We start from the raw sequence: 23536 nt of genomic DNA, 5'->3' as shown, positions 1-23536 counted from the left end.
GTTGCAATCGCACCCCACTGAGGCCATTAGTGTCCCACTGATACCATTAGCGCCTCAGATACTGCCTCCCTTCATTTCTGAGACGAAAATGCCCAATTTTCCACAATTTTGCAGCTCATCTCACCAGGCGCTAATTATTCAAAAAGTTAAAAATTAGCGTCCCAAATGAGGGCGCTATCGAATTTTGCCCCCCTTGTTTTTAAGACGAATAGTTTTCTGTATGAAATGGAGCGATGGAAATTATGCATCGTTGAAGTCGCAAAGAAGTGAATTTGTGAAGCTAGTTATGTAGAATTATGGAGAAAGAAAACAGAGAGCTCCTAATGTGTACTAGCACTACTGCTTAACTTGTACAAATTGATCACAGCATAAAGTTCAGATAATGTAGGGCTGATATGGTACTTATTTGAAAGCAAACCTGTTTACACATTCATAGCAATATATATTTAAACAGATACATCTAAAAAAAAGTAAAATCTATGTTTAGCTTCCATATGTGTAACATGAAACAATAAAGTGTGAATAAATGGACTTTATTCATTTAGGCAGTGATTTCTTTTTCTTCCATTTATTTTCTCCAATTTGGTAGTGTTTGTTCCAAATGGAATTGTAGGAGTTGTTCCATAAAATGACTTAGCTTTTCAACAACCTTTTGTGAGCTTACAGAACTTGTGATAATTAATAGCTTAAGAATGAATATCGGGAATGATTATTGTCGAAAGGTTTTACCTCGTAAACTCAAATTTTCCTCACTGGCACGTGCACCATGACGAATTGCGGGTCAAGAACATTGCTTTAACAAAACTACGATTTTGTTTCAGCTTTTAGTGTATGTATATTATCTTCATTTTTATGAAGGCTGAGAGATACAGTTGAAAGATAGAAACCTGGGTAGTTGTGGATGTGGATGTTTATCATGACAGTGTCCCACAGCCCAATGCATACCCAGAACTCTGATATGGCTTATTTGTTGCTTGGCATTATCTCAACACTTGCAAAAAGGACAACCAGTGCTGTCTTTCTGAAATAATGATGTATGAGGCAAACTGCAGCCAAAATAAACCCTGGCATTGCTGTGAGCCAGACTCTGCTGCCATAACAAATTTATTACAGAAAAATCCCTCTTACAACATTATTCAGCTGAATTTTTTTTTTAATTCATTGCTTCAAAGAAAAGCCTTAATAGTGTTTGCATTTTGACTATTTCAATGCTCTCTTGGCCAGCCTTTTATTTTCCACCCTCCATAAACTTGAGCTCATCCGGAACCCTACCCATTTCCTAACTCGCACCAAGTCCCATTGACCCATCACCCCGGTGCTCGCTGGCCGAGATTGGTTCCCGGTTTGACGATGACTCGATTTTAAAATTCTCATCCTTATTTTCAGATCCCTTCATGGCTTCACCCCTCCTTATCCCGATAACCTCCTCCAGCCCTACAACCCTCCGAAATCTCTGCACTCCTCCACCTCTGGCCTTTTGTGCATCCTTGATTTCAATCGCACCATCATTGGTGGTGGTGCCTTCAGCTGTCTTGGCCATAAACTCTGCAATTCGCTTCAGCAACCTTTTCAGCCTCTCGAGCTCTCTTTCATTTAAGATGCTCGTGAATACCTACCAGCACCTGGCCTGACATCTCTTTATGTGGCTCGGCGTCAAATTATTTCTGATAACACTTCTGTGAAGAGCCTTGGAATGTTTTACCACATTAAAGACATTATATAAATTCAAGTTATTGTTGTTGTGGTTGCATTTACATAGTGCCTCAACAAACTGAAACATCTCAAAGCGCGTCATGTTCAATAAATTACATTTGAAGTGAGGCGATTCTGATCATGTAGGCAAGCACACCAGTCGTTCTGTGGCAGCAATGTTCTACAAGCAGTAGCGAGATGGGTGAGCGATTAAATGTGTCTTTGTGGTGTTGGTTGAAGAAGGAATGCTGAGCATTGTCCAAATAGTGATAAATAATCTTTAGTTCTCATACAAAACACCATGACAACCACAATAACATAGTACTCCCTCAGTACTGCAATGGGCTGTGTTGTGTTTTGGGATTTCAATATGATTTGTATATACATTTATATATATATGTTATTTTTCAGATTGAATGAGTGCCCAAAGGTTGGAAATACAGCTGAAACAATGAAGGGATTGTTACGTTGATGAGCTCACCTGGGAGGTAATGAGAAGTCATTGAACCTTGCACATACGCTGTGGGACAATAGGGGATTTGTTGTCTTATTTCAGATCCTTACAACAGGCCTTCACACTTGAGTTAGGGAGGAATTGTAGGCATGGATACACAGCATGAGGTGGTCTGGTCAGGCATCCCCTGGAGGGGTAGGGCAATAGCTTGTTTAAGTGGGAACTTAACTGACCAATGCTATTCTCTGGATTACTGCAATTTTGTACACGCCGCTGCTCTACCCATTGGGACTTCAAAATTGTGCTGAGGTCCTATTGACATTATAACACGGGCTATTGAAGCTTCCGTCTGTTTCCTGCGAGCACCTGGACTGTACATTTCAAAGTCTGAGCCAATTAATTGATGCAGTCATTAGTGGGACAGGTGCTGCACAACTGTTTTGATTGTACGACTTGTTCCCACTCTTTAGGGGATGAAAATCAGCCTCCTTGTGTGAAATACTATGGGAGTATATATGAACATATCACATTGCCCTGCAGTTACTGCAGATGGGAAGGAATATAGTACATAGGATGCTGTAGATTAATTTGTCCTCCCCTCAGTCTACTGTAAATGAAGCATGGTTTACTGCTCCCCATGTTACCAATAGTGGTCTTTCAATTCATTTTTCCTGTACCTGTGTTGTGAGACCCCATCATAGAGTTTTACCTTTCTCAGATGTTAAGTATCACAAGGGCACAGTACAGAAGAGCTGTTCAGGGAGGGTAGATCACATGCCCATAATGGAGTCTGCCCAATCATCCATCCCTTTAAATTAACGGAGGAAAGTCAGATAGTCCTGTGAACCTTCCTGCCCAATTTCCCTCTCTACACTCTGCTTAATGCCCAGGTGGTAAAGAGAAAAATCTGCCCCCCACCGCCACTATGTCATGGAAGGGAGGAGGTGTTCATATTCAGCCAGAGGTCTGAACACTCTTGCATTCCTCAGTAAACCAAAAATGGTCTCAACTGAAGATATCTTTGTAAATCTCTATCCTTTAGATGGTGTTATAACTGCAGTTGTCGATAGGAACATACATGTGTAATCCATTAGTTGCGAGGCTCAACATAATCCCTAATCCTGCAATTGCTCTGAGCTCCACTCTCTCCCTTGGGGAGACTTTTGGAGTCGTTCCGACAGGCGATGCTGTTGAAAATCCAACAGTTCTTTAGGGTCAGCAGTAGTTAGGGGATATGAAGGGATGGTCAGGATATGCTTTACAAATGCAACGTCATGCATTGGACGAAACAATGACTATTTACGAACAATTGTTTGTCAGCTACACTGGTGAAGTGGTCATCAGGACATGTGATACTTAATAATGTATACCTTTCTTTAAACAGATGATCCTGGGCCATCTAGAGTACAAGTCTACATATACAACAAACTGAAACAACAAGTGCTCCTTTAGCATATGCCAGTACAGACTCTAAGGTGCCTGCACCAATATACGTCACCATCACGCCAGCACTCGCCCATCATCAAAGATGTAGCATTTTCACTGGTTGAAGATGAATTAGAGAAGCCAGTGAAAGGTTTTCGGCTTCCTAGGACTGAGATGCCAGCAAGACAACAGGTGAGTACAGAGCAATCTTTAAGGTAAGAATCTTGGAGCAATAGCAGAACATCCTTAATCTGTTAATCAGCCCCAAAGTATGGTTGATGGGAAGTGAGGAAGATGGGAAGCTTGCTCTCCAGTATACCTGGTGCACTGAACCACTGAGTGATTTGATTGGAATCGACATCTGAGAGAAAGTTATTTACTAGAGTTAGCAGTGTAGGTTTCCATGTGAAACTTTGTCATGCTCCAAACCTCTCTCAGGCCTTGGGGCACTTATTGAGGGCAATAGATTATATTATATTACATTATATTATAAAATACAGCCTCTTCCACAGTCATAACTTGGAGTTTAGCCTTCCTGTTTTGTAATCAAAATAGGTTAGTGTTCTTGATTTGAAATCATACTGGTTCTTCACATGATGATGTGTAATATGAGGAAATCAACTACTGCCTGTAATGCTAAATGGATAGTACTGTGGAAATACATGCAAGATGTGCAGGGCTTCACTGCAAAGGCTGAGAACAAAATATTTCTTATCCTCTCTTTAAGGGGCATAGTATACAGCCTTGATGGTGGTTTCCATGTGACCTTTCCAACCACTCCAATGATTCCACTCAACTCTCCATCGAGTGGATCAGTCAGTTCCACTGTTATATTCTTCCTATCACCATCTGTGACCTGCTTTGTAACATCGTTTTCTCAACAGCTTTTTACATCGTTGTCACACGGTGACTTATTGGGATCAGATGCATCAAGTCCTGTTTGTTTAACTGTTTAACTCTGATTATTACAGTTTTAAGAACATATGAACATAAGAAATAGGAGCAGGAGTAGGCCATACTGCTCCACCGTTCAATACGATCATGGCTGATCCGATCATGGACTCAGGTCCACCTCTCTGCCCGCTCCCCATAACCCCTTATCCCCTTATCGTTTAAGAAACTGTCGATTTCTGTCTTAAATTTATTCAATGTCCCAACCCCCACAGCTCTCTGAGTCAGTGAGTTCCACAGATCCACAGCACACTGAGAGAAGAAATTTCTCCTCATCTCAGTTTTAAATGGGCGGCTCCTTATTCTAAGATCGTGCCCTCTAGTTCTAGTCTCCCCTATCAGTGGAAACATCCTCGCTGCATTCACCTTGTCAAGCCCCCTCATAATCTTATACGTTTCGATAAGATCACCTCTCATTCTTCTGAATTCCAATGAGTAGAAGCCCAACCTACTCAACCTTTCCTCATAAGACAACCCCCTCATCTCCCGAATCAACCTTGTGAACCTTCTCTGAACTGTCACCAAAGCAAGTATATCCTTTCGTAAATATGGAAACCAAAACTGCACACAGTATTCCAGGTGTGGCCTCACCAAAACCATGTACAACTGTAGCAAGACTTCCCTGCTTTTATACTCCATCCCCTTTGCGATAAAGGTCAAGATTCCATTGGCCTTCCTGATCATTTGCTATACCTGCATACGAACATTTTGTGTTTCTTGCACAAGTACCCCCAGGTCCCGCTATACTGCAGCACTTTGCAATGTCTCTCCATTTAAATAATAACCCGCTCTTTGATTTTTTTCAGCCAAAGTGCATGACCTCACACTTTCCAACATTATACTCCATCTGTCAAATTTTTGCCCACTCACTTGGCCTGTCTATGTCCTTTTGCAGATGTTTTGTGTCCTCCTCACACATTGCTTTTCCTCCCATCTTTGTATCGTCAGCAAACTTGGCTACATTACACTCGGTCCCTTCTTCCATGTCGTTGATATAGATTGTAATTAGTTGGGGTCCCAGCACTGATCCCTGCGGCACCCCACTGGTTACTGATTGCCAACCCAAGAATGAACCATTTATCCTGAATCTCTGTTTTCTGTTTGTTAGCCAATCCTCTATACATGCTAATATATTACCCCCAACCCTGTGAGCTTTTATCTTGTGCAGTAACCTTTTATGTGGCACCTTGTCAAATGCCTTCTGGAAGTCCAAATACACCACATCCACTGGCTCCCCTATATCCACCCTGCTCCTTACATCCTCAAAGAATTCCAGCAAATTTGTCAAACATGACTTCCCCTTCATAAATCCATGCTGACTCTGCCTGACTGAATTTTGCTTTTCCAAATGTCCTGCAACTGCTTCTTTAATAATGGACTCCAACAGTTTCCCAACCACAGTTGTTAGGCTAACTGGCCTATAGTTTCCAGCTTTTTGTCTGTCTTCTTTTTTAAATAGGGGCGTTACATTTGCAGTTTTACAATCTGGTGCGACCTCCCCAGAATCCAGGGCATTTTGGTAAATTACAACCAATGCATCCACAATCCCTGCTGCTACTTCTCTTAAGACCCTAGGATGCAAGCCATCAGGTCCAGGGGATTTATCTGCCTTTAGTCCCATTATCTTACTGAGTACCACCTCCTTAGTGATTGTGATTGTGTTAAGTTCCTCCCCTCCTATAGCCCCTTGACTATCCACTGGTGGAATATTGTTAGTGTCCTCTACCGTAAAGACTGATACAAAATATTAGTTCAGAGTTTCTGCCATTTCTATGTTCCCCATTACTAATTCTCCGGTCTCATCCTCTAAGGGACCAACATTTACTCTAGCTATTCTTTTCCTTTTTATATACCTATAGAAACTCTTGCTATTTGTTTTTATATTTCGTGCTAGTTTCATAGTCGATCTTCCCTTTCTTAATCATTTTTTTAGTCATTCTTTGCTGGCTTTTAAACTCCTGCCAATCTTCTGTCCTCCCACTATATGCCATATTGTATGCTCTTGTTTTTAATTGGATACGGTCCTTTATTTCTTTAGTTAGTCACGGATGGCTCTCTTTTCTTTTACACCTTTTCCTCCTCACTGGAATATATTTTTCTTGAGAGTTGTGAAATATCTCCTTAAATGTACACCACTGTTCATCAACTGTCCTACACTTTAATCTATTTTCCCAGTCCACTTTAGCTAACTCTGCCCTCATACCTTCATAGTCTCCTTTAGTTAAGCTTAGTCTGCTGGTTAGAGATCCAACTTTCTCACCCTCCATCTGAATTTGAAATTCAATCATACGATGATCACTCATTCCAAGGGGCTCCTTTACTAGGAGATTGTTTATTAATCCTGTCTCATTACACAGGACCAGATCTAAGATAGCCTGCCCCCTGATTGTTTCTGTTACATACTGCTCAAGGAACCTGTCCGTTATGCACTCGATGAATTCTTCCTCAAGGCTACCCAGACCAATTTGATTTGTCCAATCAATATGGAGGTTAAAATCACCCATGATTATTGCTGTTCTCTATTTACAAGCCCCCACTATTTCCTGGTTTATGCTCCGACTAACATAGTTGCTACTGTTAGGTGATGATTGAGTGTCTTAACTTTCTACAATGGTAAATGAAGATGTGTGGTATCAGAATATGCAGTGTTCATAGCTGGGCAGCAAATATATGCACTTACACTACATAGTGCCGCAACACCTAGTGATGTGAAAATCAGCTCCAGGTTGTTCTGCAACTGAGCAGCGCCCTCAACCTGCCTGGCCCTCATTAGGACCTGCCATAAATCCACAACAGTGCATAGCACAGTATTCTATGGAATGTACATTGGAAAATTGGACTTCAGTGTTGGAGGCACACTCACTGGGAACGCAGATGCACCAAATTGCCATAAGGTCTTTCCTGTCGAAATTGAGAAACCATGGTGAATTTTTCTGCCCCTCCAGTCATCCATCTGCCTGCCTTTCTGTCACTCCAAAAAATGTCCAAAATTCTCTCAGAATATACTTGACAGGTCTTAAATAAATTCTATCAAGCTGATTCATTTTTTTTGCAAGTGATCTCATGAACATTGTCCCTAAAATTAAGACAGAAGGCCGAGAGACCCCGGGGTTGTTAACATTCTTTTTTAAATGTTTGAATAGAATAATCTTAATATGTTGTATATGCATTTAATTAGTGCATTCGTAGTAGCCTCAGTTAAATTTGTTGTGTGCCCGCTGTTACATTTGGATAACAATGCACAAGCATCATGACTGAGCAAACTCCTTAAATCAGTTTAAAACGACAGGATACTATGTGGAGGTACAAGAAATCAGTATCACAGATATTCACTTCTGACTGCCTCCCCCAGGTCTGTTTCATAAATAAGTACACAATAAAGAAGCTGCTTGCATTTTATTACTCAGACTTAACTAATTGCATCTTGGTCAATGTCTATGAAGGAGATAGACCCGCCCAATGCTCCTCATTTACATTGCACTACATTTAAAAGAGCTTGTTCAATGCTGGCAGGGAAGGCTTGACGAAAGGGCACAGATCTGCTTTCAACAGAACACAGAATGTTAAATGTCACCAAAGGCAGACTGCAGCTGACTTGATGCCCACTTTCTCCTTCAGGTCTGTATATTTGATTGTTTTATCTACTAAAGCTAGTCGACGTTTGACCATGGCTGACCATTTGTAATAAGTAAAAGGACAGCAAACAGCAAAAAAGTGACTTATTAATAGGCCAGTGAAAATTACACAGCAGCAATGAATTGGCCTCAAGAAGAATACACACAGATGAGTGTCTGGCTGGAGGTTCCAACATTTCTCAGGCAAGACAATTTCAGTAAAGGGCACCGTTAATCTGGCTCATTGAAAGGAGCTATCAGTGTAAATGCAACCCCTTGATGTATATTTATTTAGACACTTTAGAAAGGATGCAGAGAGTGTTTGCAGCTTCTAATTAAATTGTTTTACTGATGGAAGTTAGGACCAACTGCTTTCAGCTGGAAATCATCATAGGCAGTCCCTCGAAGCGAGGATGATTTGCTTCCACGCCAAAAAGGGATGAGTTCACAGGTGTTTCAATGTTCCAGATCCCAAACTAATTTTCCAGATCCCGAACTACATGTCGAAGGGTGGAAGATGCTTGTGCGTGAATTTTTTTTAATGTGTAGTGGCCATTGCACACCAGCCACCACACGGGCTTGACAGAACGAAGTCTTGGTCCAGTGGCAAGGATTAACCAAGGCGACTGGAGACCAGCTCTGCTGCACAGAACCAGCGCGCACATGCCCCAAACTCATGCCTCTCCTGTGTTCTCTGGAAATACACTCCTGTTGTTCGTATAAATGGTTTTCAAGTACTTTTCTATACTAAACTGCAGTACATCCTTCTGAGGAATAGGAGTCAAGATATTATTTTTTAAATTAAGCTGCATATGTCAAGGCCTCAGCCTCCGGCCTTAACCTGGGTGCTAGGAGATGTATGAGGCCCTCAGCACCTCTCCCAGTTGCTTCAGCTGACAATGAGAACCTACCTGTGGGGAACTTTGAGCAAGAAGCTGTTCCACGTAGTAAAAGTAAATTCTAAAGTGGAATGCTGAGTACCCCAATGGTCCATACAAAGAAAGGACTTCAGAAAACTAATGTATGTTAATCTTAATGAAACAATTGTTTAAAAAGAATCCTTTAAAATTGTAATTTAATCACCTTAGTCCTTTTGGAGGAATGTAGCATTTTCATGGTTAAAGTCAGTTTTGTGCGTTTTGATCTTTATTCGGAACAATTATATTTATTCATGTTTTTTCATTCATGGGATTCGATAGGATTCACTGCAATCTGGGTGAACATCTGCAGGATTCTAAGGATCCACATATTCTATAATTCCTGATTGCCAGCTGAGGCCTTCGGACTGTCATGTATTCAACTGTCATTGTAACCCATGTATAAGCTGACCTAAGTTGTACAATTTGAGAACACTGACCACAGGGGGCGAACTTGTGGGAGACACTCCTAACCTGGACTTTCCGGTATAAAAGGGGAAGCTCCACCCACCGTCTGTCTCTTGAGGTCTTGGTAATAAAGGTAACTGGTCACAGAGTGATCTTCTCTCAAGAAGGGGCCTCGTGTGTAGTAAGGACACATTAAGGACCATTCAGAGGATAGGAATTTATACTTTGTGCAGATATCGATGTGCACCAGTGCAGCGATTGTGCCATCCACCACACATCCTTAGCGAGAGGACCATACTAATTTTCAGCACTGGGCTTTATTTCCATTAGATTGGAAAGCTGCAAGCACTGAAGCAGCACTCACAAGCAGCTCGCCATTCGGGGTGGGCATGAAATCTAATGGCTCCTCTGCAGAGCCAAGACAGATATAATGAGTTAAGGGGGGGGGGGGCGGGGTGGTGGCAATTGTGGGAGCGGAGTGTGCATGGGCTGGCATTCCTGGCCCCAGAAAAATCAGTGCCACAGAGTTTCTGGATGTGTTTCCTTTTAAGTACCAATGGTTATGCTGCTCAGCACCACAAGCGCTGCCCATTTGTACTTGAAAATTGCAATCAGGGTGCTATGTATCTCATAGGATCCTACTTTGCAGATTTCAAGTGGCCTACTGCCTGAAAAAAGGCAAACACATTGGCCGTCAATCTCAGAACCTGACCCAAGATGGTGGTGGCTACATCATCAGTATACATTGGGCAATAAGTGACCCAATGCAATATTTAGGCCACTACAGCCTATTTACACCAGGAAGGGGCTCCTATAATTGGCTCATGGAGAAAAACACCAGTGTGGACTTGATGGATCAAATGGCCTGTTTCTATGCTGTAAAATTCTATGATTCTGCAACCAATCCTTCCATGTGACCGCTCAAATAAAAGAGCCACTGATAAGTGTCAGTTATCAAGAAAGGCAGGGCTAAGAGAAATCTCTTCAGTGCAAAACCTTTCATTGGGTTTCTTTTCTAAATTGCGTCAGTGTTTTCTTTATTTGTTCCTGGGATGTGGGCATCATTGGCAAGGTCAGCATTTATTGCCCATCCCTAATTTACTTGAGAAAGTGGTGGTGACCTGCCTTCTTGAACCGCTGTAGTCCGTGTGGTGAAGGGAGGGAGTTCCAGGATTTTGACCCAGCAGCAATGAAGGAATGGCGGTATAATTATAAGTCAGAATGGTGTGTGACTTGGAGGGGAACTTGGAGGTGATGGTGTTCCCGTGTACCTGCTGTCTTTGTCCTTCTAGGTGGTAGAGTTCACAGGTTTGGGAGGTGCTGCCGAAGAAGCCTTGGTGAATTGCTGAAGTGCATCTTATAGATGGTACATACTGCAGCCACGGTACAATAGTGGTGGAAAAAATGAATGTTTAAGGTGGTGGACAGGGTGCCAATCAAGCGAATGCTTTGTCCTGGATAGTGTTGTTGGAGCTGCACTCATCCAGGCAAGTGGAAAGTATTCCATTACAATCCTGACTTGTGCCTTATAGATGGTAGAAAGGATTTGGGGAGTCAGGAGGTGAGACACTCGCCACAGAATACCCAGCCTCTGACCTGCTCTTGTAGCCACAGTATGTGCCTGGTCCAGTTAATTTTCTGGTTAATGATGACCCAAGGATGTTGATGTTGGGTAATTTGGCGATAGTAATGCTGTTGCATGTTAGACATAAGAACATAAGAAATAGAAGCAGGAATAGGGCATTTTTGTAAAAATTCTACAGTTTGGTCTCCATAACTAAGGAAGGATAGACTTGCCATAGAGGGAGTGCAATGAAGGTTCATCAGACTGATTCCTGGGATGGGGGGAGGGATTGTCCTACGCAGAGGGATTGAGTAGACAAGGCATATTTTCTCTCGAGTTTAGAAGACTGAGGGGTGATCTCATTGAAACATATAAAATTCTTACAGGGCTATGAACTTATTGAATAGTGGAGCAGGCTCGAGGGGCCGAATGGCCTACTCCTGCTCCCAATACTTATGTTCCTATTTTCTTATGTTCTTAGGCCATTAGGCTCCTTGAATTAAATGAAAATTTATCACCCAGCGAGATGGGCAGCTAAATGTCCTGGACAATTTCCTCCGTTGGGTGCAAAGGGGCTGGCACGTATGGTCATCACCGTGTGCTCCCCCACCTAGGGCGAAAAGTACGGGGTGCAGCGCAAACCCGCTTTTGTCCACGGAATCCTGGGGGCAATTCCAAGCGTGTCGCAACCGCTCCCGCCCCTTGGTGATAAATCATTAGCGCCCTGTTAACGCCTCCCAGAGGCACCAATGGAGCTTTTCAAAGGGACAATTTTGCCCCCCTTTACGCTTATTCTCAAATCCTCTTGTAATAAAGGCCAACATACCATTTGCTTTCTTACTTGTTTGCTGTATCTGCATGTTAACTTTCAATGATTTGTGTACAAGGACACACAGGTTCCTCTGAACACCGATATTACCCAATCTCTCCCCATTATTATTTTTCCTATCTCAACCTGTAAGGGACCCACATTTACTTTTGATAATCTTTTCCTTTTTATGTACCTATAGAAGCTTTTACAGATTGATTTTATTCCTCTCGCTAGTTTACTCTCGGATTCTATTTTCCCTTACTTTTCAATTTCTTGGTCCTCCTTTGCTGAATTCTAAAATCTTCCCAATCCTCAGGCTTGGCAACATTATAAGCCTCTTCCTTTGATCCAATACTATCATTACCTTCTCATGTTAGCCATGATTGGACCACTTTTCCTGTGAGGTTTTTGCATCTTAAAGGAATGTATATTTGTTGTAAATTATGTATTAATTCCTTAAATGCTAGCCATTGCTCGTCTACCATCATACCTTTTAATATAGTTTCCCAATCTACCTTAGCCAACTCGCCCCCTCATACCTGCATAGTTTGCTTTGTTTAGATTTAAGATCCTAGTTTTGGATTTAACTAAATCACTTTCAAACTTAATATAAAATTCTATCATATTATGGTCACTCTTCCCAAAGGCCATTTTACCACAAGGTTATTAATTAAACCTTTCTCATTGCCTTGTTGGAGATAGTCATTGCCTGACAATTGTGTGGCATGAATGCTATTTGCCACTTATCAGCCCAAGCCTGAATGCTGCATCATCATCATCATCGGCAGTCCCTCGGAATCGAGGAAGACTTGCATCCACTCCAAAGTGAGTTCTTTGATGGCTGAACAGTCCGATACGAGAGCCACAGACCCTATTACAGGTGGGACAGACATTTGTCGAGGGAAGGGGTCGATGGGGCTAGTTTGCCACACGTTCCTTCCGCTGCCTGCGTTTGGCCTCTTCATGCGCTTTGCGTTGGGACTTGAAGAGCTCGACGCCCTCCCAGATGTACTTTCTCCACCTTGTGCGGTCTTTGGCCAGGATCTCCCAGGTGTCAGTGGTGATGTCATACTTTACCAGGGAGGCTTTGAGGGTGTCCTTATAACTGTCCTCCTTTGGCTCGTTTACTATGAAGGTGCTTTGCATAAAGCATTTGCTTAGGGAGTCTCGTATCTGGCATGCGAACTATGTGGCCTGCCCAGCGAAGCTGATCAAGTGTGGTCAGTGCTTCAATACTGTGGATGTTAGCCTGGTCGAGGACACTGATGTTGGTGATCCTGTCCTCCGAGGGGATTTGCAGGATCTTGTGGAGATATCGTTGAATGCTGCAGGCGGGCATAGATTGCTTCATTATCTGAGGAGTTGCGAATGGAACTGAACACTTTGCAATCATCAGTGAACTTCTGACGTTATGATGCAGGGAAGGTCATTGCTGAAGCAATTGAATATGGTTAAGCCTAGGACACTGCCCTGAGGAACTCCTGCAGCAATGTCCTGGAGTTGAGATGATTGACCTCCAATAACCACAATCATTTTCCTTTATACTAGGTATGACTCCAGCCAGTGGAGAGTTTTCCCCCTGATTCCCAATGACTTCAATTTTATTAAGGCTCCTTAATGCCACACTTGGTCAAATGCTGCCTTGATATCATGGGCAGTCACTTTCACCTCACCTCTGGAATTCAGCTCTTTTGTCCATGTTTGGACCAAGGCTGTAATGAGGTCTGAAGCTGAGAGGTCCTGGCTGAACCCAAACTGAGCATCAGTAAGCAGTTTATTGGTGAGTAAGTGCCGCTTGGTAGCACTGTCGACAAAAACTTCCATCAGTTTGCTGATGATTGAGAGTAGACTGATGGGTGGTAATTGGCTGGATTGGGATTGTCCTGCTTTTTGTGGACAGGATATACCTGGACAGTTTTCCCACATTGTCGAGTAGATGCCAGTGTTGTAGCTGTCCTAGAACAGCTTGAATAGAGGCACGGCTAGTTCTGGAGTACAAGTCTTCAGCACTACAGCCGGAATATTGTCGGAGCCCATAGTCTTTGCTATCACGTGGAATGAATTAAATTGACAAAAGACTGACTTCTGTTTGGTGGGGACCTCAGGAGGAGGCCGATATGGATCATCCACTCGGCACTTCTGACTGAAGATGGTTGCAAACACTTCAGCATTGTCTTTTGTACTTGCGTGCTGGGCTCCGCCATCATTGATGATGGAGATGTTCATAGAGCCTCCTCCTCCCGTTAATTGTTTAATGGTTCACTACCATTTATGACTGGATGTGGCAGGACTGCAAAACTTTGATCTGATCTATTAGTTATGGGATTGCTCAGCTATGTCTACAGCATGTTGCTTCTGTTGTTTAGCATGCATGTAGTCCTGTGTTGCAGCTTCCCCAGGTTGATATCTCATTTTTAGGTACACCTGGTGTTGCTCCAGGCATGCTCTTCTGCACTCCTCATTGAACCAGGGTTTATCCCCTGGCTTGCTGATAATTGTAGAGTAAGGTATATGTCGAGCCATGAGGTCACAGATTGTGGTGGAATACAATTCTGCTGCTGCTGATGGCCCACTGTGCCTCATGGATGCCTAGTTGTGAGCTGCTCGAATTGTTCAGAATCTATCCCATTTAGCAAGGTGCCAGTGCCACAAAACATGATGGAGGGTGTCCTCAGTGTGAAGACAGGATTTTGTCTCCAAGGACTGTATTGTGATCAATGCTACCTGTACTGACATGGAAAAATGCATCTGCGATGAGTATTTTGGTGAGGACGAGGTCAAGTAAGTTTTCCCATCGTGTTAATTCTCTCGCCACCTGCCGCAGGCCTTGTCTGGAAGCTATGTCCATCAGGACCCGGCCAGCTCGGTCAGTACTGGTGCTACTGAGCCATCCTTGGTGATGGACATTGAAGTCCCCCACCCAGAGTACATTCTGTCCCCTTGCAACTCTCAGTGCTTCTTCTAAGTGTTGTTCAACATAGAGGAGTGCTGGTTCATCAGCTGAGGGAGGGTGGTAGATGATAGTCAGCAGGAGGTTTCCTGGCTCATGTTTGACCTGATGCCATGTGACGTCATGGGGGTCACAGTCAGTGTTGAAGACGCCCAGAGCCACCACGCTTTCTCCCCTCCGTTAAAGGGGAGAAATTCTGGCTATTTTTTAAACTTTGGCCACTGGGCCACCAGGGAGGGTTTCAGCCAGGCCAGTGGGAGGGCACCCGAGAGGGGGTGACAGGCAGCCTGGTCGATCCCAGGGCCAGTATTTTACCGGCCTTTCAGCAAGTCAGCCAGCAAAAATTCTTGAACTGCGGCCGTGGTGACGCGTTTGTGCACCGACTGGACAGCCTCACAGGGGCACTGCAAGGAAAAATCCTACCTTTTTATCCCTGAATTTTTGCTTTCGTTGTCACTTTTCAGCGGCCCGCACGCTGCTGAGGTCACTGCTGAAGACCTTCCTTTACCGCGCCTTCACCCCGCCATTTCCGGCGGAAGTGTGCACCGCTCAAATCCCCCGCCGAATATGGCTCGGGGAGGGGAAAAACACCTGACTGCAGCGACCAATCTATTTTTTCGACCCCTTCGGGGGCAGTGAATTTTGGCCCCCATATATTTTCAGCAACCTCATCATGTTGGCCAGTTTAGTGTGCAGTTTTAAATGGGGTGATCTAATATTCGGACAATTGGATGGTATAATGTGATTTAGCTGCGAGACCAAGCAGGCATCACTTGATCAGATTTATTGCACCATTATACAGTTAAGATCACAGTCATTGTGCAAGTTCAATCTTCAGTACCAATTTTATGCAATCCGATATATTTTTTAAAATATGTACTTTAATGCAACCAAAAAGTTAATCATAGCAAAAATAATTCAGATTAACTTGATTCTAAAATGGTCATAGAAATATAGAAACATAGAAAATAGGTGCAGGAGCAGGCCATTCAGCCCTTCTAGCCTGCACCGCCATTCAATGAGTTCATGGCTGAACATGCAACTTCAGTACCCCCTTCCTGCTTTCACGCCATACCCCTTGATCCCCCGAGTAGTAAGGACTTCATCTAACTCCCTTTTGAATATATTTAGTGAATTGGCCTCAACTACTTTCTGTGGTAGAGAATTCCACAGGTTCACCACTCTCTGGGTGAAGAAGTTTCTCCTTATCTCGGTCCTAAATGGCTTACCCCTTATCCTTAGACTGTGACCCCTGGTTCTGGACTTCCCCAACATTGGGAACATTCTTCCTGCATCCAACCTGTCCAAACCCGTCAGAATTTTAAACGTTTCTATGAGGTCCCCTCTCACTCTTCTGAACTCCAGTGAATACAAGCCCAGTTGATCCAGTCTTTCTTGATAGGTCAGTCCCACCATCCCGGGAATCAGTCTGGTGAATCTTCGCTGCACTCCCTCAATAGCAAGAATGTCCTTCCTCAAGTTAGGAGACCAAATCTGTACACAATACTCCAGGTGTGGCCTCACCAAGGCCCTGTACAACTGTAGCAACACCTCCCTGCCCCTGTACTCAAATCCCCTCGCTATGAAGGCCAACATGCCATTTGCTTTCTTAACCGCCTGCTGTACCTGCATGCCAACCTTCAATGACTGATGTACCATGACACCCAGGTCTCATTGCACCTTCAATTTTCCTAATCTGTCACCATTCAGATAATAGTCTGTCTCTCTGTTTTTACCACCAAAGTGGATAACCTCACATTTATCCACATTATACTTCATCTGCCACGCATTTGCCCACTCACCTAACCTATCCAAGTCACTCTGCAGCCTCATAGCATCCTCCTCGCAGCTCACACTGCCACCCAACTTAGTGTCATCCGCAAATTTGGAGATACTACATTTAATCCCCTCGTCTAAATCATTAATGTACAATGTAAACAGCTGGGGCCCCAGCACAGAACCCTGCGGTACCCCACTAGTCACTGCCTGCCATTCCGAAAAGTACCCATTTACTCCTACTCTTTGCTTCCTGTCTGACAACCAGTTCTCAATCCACGTCAGCACACTACCCCCAATCCCATGTGCTTTAACTTTGCACATTAATCTCCTGTGTGGGACCTTGTCGAAAGCCTTCTGAAAGTCCAAATATACCACATCAACTGGTACTCCTTTGTCCACTATTGGAAACATCCTCAAAAAATTCCAGAAGATTTGTCAAGCATGATCTCCCTTTCACAAATCCATGCTGACTTGGACCTATCATGTCACCATTTTCCAAATGCGCTGCTATGACATCCTTAATAACTAATTCCATCATTTTACCCACTACTGAGGTCAGGCTGACCGGTCTATAATTCCCTGCTTTCTCTCTCCCTCCTTTTTTAAAAAGTGGGTTTACATTGGCTACCCTCCACTCGATAGGAACTGATCCAGAGTCAATGGAATGTTGGAAAATGACTGTCAATGCATCCGCGATTTCCAAGGCCACCTCCTTAAGTACTCTGGGATGCAGTCCATCAGGCCCTGGGGATTTATCGGCCTTCAATCCCATCAATTTCCCCAACACAATTTCCCGACTAATAAAGATTTACCTCAGTTCCTCCTCCTTACTAGACCCTCTGACCCCTTTTATATCCGGAAGGTTGTTTGTGTCCTCCTTAGTGAATACTGAACCAAAGTACTTGTTCAATTGGTCTGCCATTTCTTTGTTCCCCGTTATGACTTCCCCTGATTCTGACTGCAGGGGACCTACATTTGTCTTTACTAACCTTTTTCTCTTTACATACCTATAGAAACTTTTGCAATCCGCCTTAATGTTCCCTGCAAGCTTCTTCTCGTACTCCATTTTCCCTGCCCTAATCAAACCCTTTGTCCTCCTCTGCTGAGTTCTAAATTTCTCCCAGTCCCCAGGTTCGCTGCTATTTCTGGCCAATTTGTATGCCATTTCCTTGGCTTTAATACTATCCCTGATTTCCCTAGATAGCCACGGTTGAGCCACCTTCCCTTTTTTATTTTTACGCCAGACAGGAATGTACAATTGTTGTAATTCATCCATGCAGTCTCTAAATGTCTGCCATTGCCCATCCACAGTCAACCCCTTAAGTATCATTAGCCAATCTATCTTAGCCAATTCATGCCTCATACCTTCAAAGTTACCCTTCTTTAAGTTCTGGACCATGGTCTCTGAATTAACTGTTTCATTCTCCATCCTAATGCAGAATTCCACATATTATGGTCACTCTTCCCCAAAGGGCCTCGCATAATGAGATTGCTAATTAATCCTCTCTCATTGCACAACACCCAGTCTAAGATGGCCTCCCCCCTAGTTGGTTCCTTGACATATTGGTCTAGAAAACCATCTCTTATGCACTCCAGGAAATCCTCCTCCACCGCATTGCTTCCAGTTTGGCTAGCCCAATCTATGTGCATATTAAAGTCACCCATTATAACTGCTGCACCTTTATTGCATGCACTCCTAATTTCCTGTTTGATGCCCTCCCCAACATCACTACTACTGTTTGGAGGTCTGTACACAACTCCCACTAACGTTTTTTGCCCTTTAGTGTTCTGCAGCTCTACCCATATAGATTCCACATCATCCAAGCTAATGTCTTTCCTAACTATTGCATTAATCTCCTCTTTAACCAGCAATGCTACCCCACCTCCTTTTCCTTTTATTCTATCCTTCCTGAATGTTGAATACCCCTGGATGTTGAGTTCCCAGCCCTGATCATCCTGGAGCCACGTCTCCGTAATCCCAATCACATCATATTTGTTAACATCTATTTGCACAGTTAATTCATCCACCTTATTGCGGATACTCCTTGCATTAAGACACAAAGCCTTCAGGCTTGCTTTTTTAACACCCTTTGTCCTTTTAGAATTTTGCTGTACAATGGCCCTTTTTGTTCTTTGCCTTGGGTTTCTCTGCCCTCCACTTTTCCTCATCTCCTTTCTGTCTTTTGCTTTTGCCTCATTTTTGTCTCCCTCTGTCTCCCTGCATAGGTTCCCATCCCCCTGCAATATTAGTTTAACTCCTCCCCAACAGCACTCGCAAACACTCCCCCTAGGACATTGGTTCCGGTCCTGCCCAGGTGCAGACCGTCCGGTTTATACTGGTCCCACCTCCCCCAGAACCGGTTCCAATGCCCCAAGAATTTGAATCCCTCCCTGTTGCACCACTGCTCAAGCCATGTATTCATCTGCGCTATCCTGCGATTCCTACTCTGACTAGCACGTGGCACTGGTAGCAATCCATGTGGGGGGATCAAAATAGGGCACAGTATTTTGGGTACGGTCTGTCCATCGACCTGGAAAGTGTCAAAATGATGTGCTTTGATTTATATTGAATGGTTTCTATTAATACCATACAATACCCTGCTAGTTTTAGCTACCGTTTCTCTACATTGGGCATGAGCCTTCAGTGATCTTTGCACAATAACCCCGTTTCTTTTTCGCTCTGAATCTCTTTCAATCTTCTTCCCTGTAAATGATACATGCATTCTGTTTTGGCCCTACCAACATGCATGGCGCCACATCTATCTAAATTAAAAGCCATTTACGATTGTGTGACCCACTCCCCTAGCACATCTTTTTGGATTTGATTGCAACCCTCTTGACCCTTTCACAGCTTTTGGTGTCATCTGCAAACCTATTTGCCATACTCCCAACATTACTTCAGGCCATTAGTAAACACTGTGAAGAGGAGCGGGCCTCGGACCGATCCCTGGGGGCCCCACTAGTTACATGTCGCTGAACCACATCAGGCAACTACAACTTTTTGGCTCCAGGATTGGAGCCAATACCTAATCCAGCGTTTCAAATTTCTGCTGAAACCACAAGTTTTTATATTGTGAAGTAACCTAATGCAAGGTAACTTATAAAGGGCTTTCTGAAAGTGCAAGTAGACATTGGGCCGGATTTCAGCTTTCGGGGTTTTTCGCCGAAAACTGTAGCGATACGTGGAACTTACTATTTTTAGGCTGAATTTTTGGCCTTTACGTTTGTGCGAGGGTAAAAGGGTGTTGCATAAGCAATCGCAGTGCAAAAACGCGACTTTCACCAAATTTAATCCGAGGCCGGGACTCCTGCGAGAGAGGCCTTGAGAGGGGGGAAATAAATTCCAAAAAACATTCCAAAAACATTTACAAGACCCTTAACTATCTAATCACTTCAAAAAAAATAAAAAATAAAAACTTTAACTTATCTTTTTTGCAGGTTTTCATACTTACTGCTGCTGGCAGGACTGCATCGACAGGTTTGACCTGTCGGTATTCTGGGCATGGTGTACGGGTCGGGAGAGAGATAAAAATCCGATGCAAACACAATCCATGTTGTTGCACATCGGCACACCTCTTGGAAGCGCTGCCGCAAATAGATACCCGAGGATCCCGCCCAGGCTTTGCGACTGGGTTTTCGCTGCAGAGGGTCAAATCGCGTCGAAAACCCAGTTGCAAACTTCTCGAAAATCAGGCCCAGTGTCTACTGGATTTCCCTCATCCACTACCCTAGTGACTTGCTCAAAAAAGTCGGTCAAATTTGTTGGCACGACCTATTTTTTCGGACCCTTTATGGCAGCTTCCCAATAATCGATGTCAGGCTGATAGGCCTGTAGTTCCCTGGCTCTGATTCATCCCCTTTATTGAAAATTGGAACTATATGAGCTAGCTTCCAGTTTAAGGGAACTATCTCTGACTCTATTGAACTATTGAAGATACGGGCTCTCAGAGCACCTGACCCATATCTTTAATCACCCTTGGATGGATATTATCTAGGTCTGGAGCTTTCCTAATCTATTCAAAATGACATTACTATCTATTTTAATAATAATGCTTTTCAATACTGAGCACTTATCATCTGGAACACAAGCATCATTTACAGGAGTATAAACTGATGCAGAATAGTCATTTAGCAGTCATCCACTATATAAGCCCACTGACTCCCACGGCTACCTGGACTACACTTCCTCCCACCCTGCATCCTGTAAGGACTGCAGTCCATTCTCCCAGTTTCTCCATCTCCGTCGCATCTGCTTTGACGATGCCACCTTTCACACTAGTGCCTCTGACATGTCTTCCTTTTTCTTCAACAGAGGATTCCCCTCTGCCGTGGTTAACATGGCCCTCGACCATGTCTGTTCTATTTCCTGCACCTCTGTTCTCACCCCTTTCCCTCCCTCTCAGAATCATGACAGGGTTCCCCTTGTCCTCACCTTTCACCCTACCAGCCACCATGTTCAACGGATCATCCTCCCGCCATTTCCACCACCTCCAGCGTGATCCCACCACCAGTCACATCTTCCCCTCCCCTCCCCTCTCAGCATTCCGAAGGGACAGCTCCCTTAATTGCATGCAATACTTTCGCTGGTCAATTCCGCAGTCACCCCCAGCACCCCCTCCCACGGCACCTTCCCGTGCAAGCGCAGGTGATGCAACACCTGCCCTTTTACCTCCTCCCTTCCCACTATCCAGGGCCCCAAATCCTCCTTCCGGGTGAAACAGCGATTTACTTGTACTTCTTTCAATTTAGTATACTGTATTCACTACTCATGATGTGGTCTCCTCTACATTGGGGAGACCAAGTGTAGATTAGGTGACCGCTTCGCGGAGCACCTCCGTTCATTCCGCAAGTGTGACCCTAACTTCTGGTCATCTGTCACTTTAATTCTCCACACCATTCCCATTCTGACCTCTCTGTCCTCGGTCTCCTACACTGTTCCAACGAAGCTCAACACAAGCTCCAGGAACAGCACCAAATTTTTCATTTAAGCACTTTACAGCCTTCTGGACTGAACTTCGAGTTCAAACATTTCAGAACATAACCGCAGCCATTCTTTCGCTCCCTTTCTCCCCGTCACTGCCCCCCCATGCCCCCACCCCCGCCGAGCCTGTTTATTTATTTTTCTCCTTGTCCTTAATGGCAGTTGGTCATTATCCCACCATTCACACCCTATCTTGACTAATGTTTTTGTAACTCCTGGCATTACCCTTTGAATTTGGGCCATCATCCCTTTTGACTCTCTAATCTCTCCTGTCTTCCAACCTATCACAAACCTTCCCTTTTGTTCTTTCTTCCCCTCCCGCTTTCAGTGCTTGTTAAGAATCTGTTCTTTCCAAAAACTCTCCATTTCTGGCGAAGGGTCATCGACCCGAAACGTTAACTTTGCTTCCTCTCCACAGATGCTGCCTGACCTGCTGAGATTTCCAGCAATTTCTATTTTTATTCCAGATTCCAGCATCTGCAGTATTTTGCTTTTGTAGTAGTCATTTAGCAGCTCTGCCATGACCTGAGAATCAATTTGAATCTGCCCTACAGTAATCTTTCGTGGCCTATATGGTCCAGAATCATGTTCTGCCTTCCGATATTGCTGAAAAAGCTTTCGCTATTACAATCACAATTATGCACCATCTACTTTTCCAGAGATCCCTTGGCTAATTTTATGGCTCTGTTTGTCTCCCTTAATTGCATGCAATACTTTCGCTGTTCTTCTGTGTGTTAAATGCCATAAGTGAGTAGAATGCCTGCTGTTTTAATCAAATTTACCTCTGTATATTCCTCGTACAAACATGTGAAGAATGACGGACAGATAAAGACCATCTGATTCATCGAGCCTGTCCCACACACCTTGGGGGGGCACGGGGGTGGGGGGGGCGCGGGGGGGGGGGAACAGATAAAAAACAGCCCAGGCCAATTTGGGGGGAAAAATCTGGGAAATTTCTCTCCAACCCATCTAGGCGATCAAAATTAGTCCAGGAGATCACTCTGGCCATTAAATTGCCTGCAGTACCTACCTCTTGTCAACCATAATGGTTTTGTTTCACCATGTGCCCTTCTTTTAACCATTGGGACATGCATAGCTTCATTCTGTTTGAGAATGGTTTTAATTAGAGCCCATTTGTCCTCAGCACTTTATTGTCCATCTAATATGTGAATCTGTATTAAAATAAAAAGATGTGCTCGAGGTACTGGGTATGTGTATGAACACAGATCAGCAAGAGTTCCTGACAGTTCATGGTAGCCACATGGGACACTATATAAGGGAGATATATCCATCAGAATTGATTACATTTTCATGCAGTTTCAAGCCTATTTATATTCATATTAATTTTGTGAGTAATACAATTAGTTTAAAAAGGTTGTGAAATCTATTTATAACTTCAAGTCTGTCAGCAATACAGTCGTATACTGGGATCCCAGATATTTGAGTTCCAACCTTTCGCCCAACTTGCTGTTCCTAAGGAGGAAGTTCCATTATTAATGCCAGGGCTATGAGATGAGGTATTGCGCACGATTCAAAGCTGAACAGTCACATGTTTTAAATATAGGGGCTGATATTATAACGGTGGCTGCCCAATACTCCGAAGCTCATCAGGTCCTCCCAGTCCTCAGAGGCTTAAACGTAAAATGTGCCACAGTTGCCTAACATGACCCAATGCAAAGTGGGCTGGGAGCCTATGCCAAGCTATATTTATGTGGACCACAATTTTCATTTAAATTAGGAGGGTGCCCCATAATGCAGCTGGAACATCTGAGCAATGATCGAGCCACACAGCATCAATTTGGAACATTGGAATTGATGGATGGGGAAAAAAACAAGATCCATCTACTTCATCTTCTACCATCCTGCCAGTCACTGCTACAACAGTAATGGGGTTGGTGACTCATAGCAATCAATCTTAATCAAATAGTCTACAACAGACATGGGCTGAGGAAAACATAGCTTTGGGAACCATAGGTACAACGTTACCTGT

The 23536-nt window shown here is 43.7% G+C and overlaps 1 protein-coding gene across 4 annotated transcripts in view; it reads left to right on the top strand.

Moving 5' to 3' along the window:
- The window catches only part of LOC139280134 (leucine-rich repeat-containing protein 4C-like), a 1057670-nt gene that overhangs the window by 589512 nt on the left and 444622 nt on the right, over window positions 1–23536 (top strand). For all 4 annotated transcript variants that reach the window (XM_070899660.1, XM_070899658.1, XM_070899659.1 and 1 more), the window contains 2 exons: window positions 2104–2180; window positions 3531–3763. The gene's annotated coding sequence lies outside the window, so the exon portion shown is untranslated. The remainder of the gene's footprint in view (window positions 1–2103; window positions 2181–3530; window positions 3764–23536) is intronic.

The sequence above is a fragment of the Pristiophorus japonicus genome, chromosome 14 (genome assembly GCF_044704955.1).
Source record: "Pristiophorus japonicus isolate sPriJap1 chromosome 14, sPriJap1.hap1, whole genome shotgun sequence".
NCBI lineage: Eukaryota > Metazoa > Chordata > Chondrichthyes > Pristiophoridae > Pristiophorus > Pristiophorus japonicus.
The sequence above is the reverse complement of the archived record's forward strand: the minus strand, read 5'-3'. Positions and strand labels throughout refer to the sequence as shown.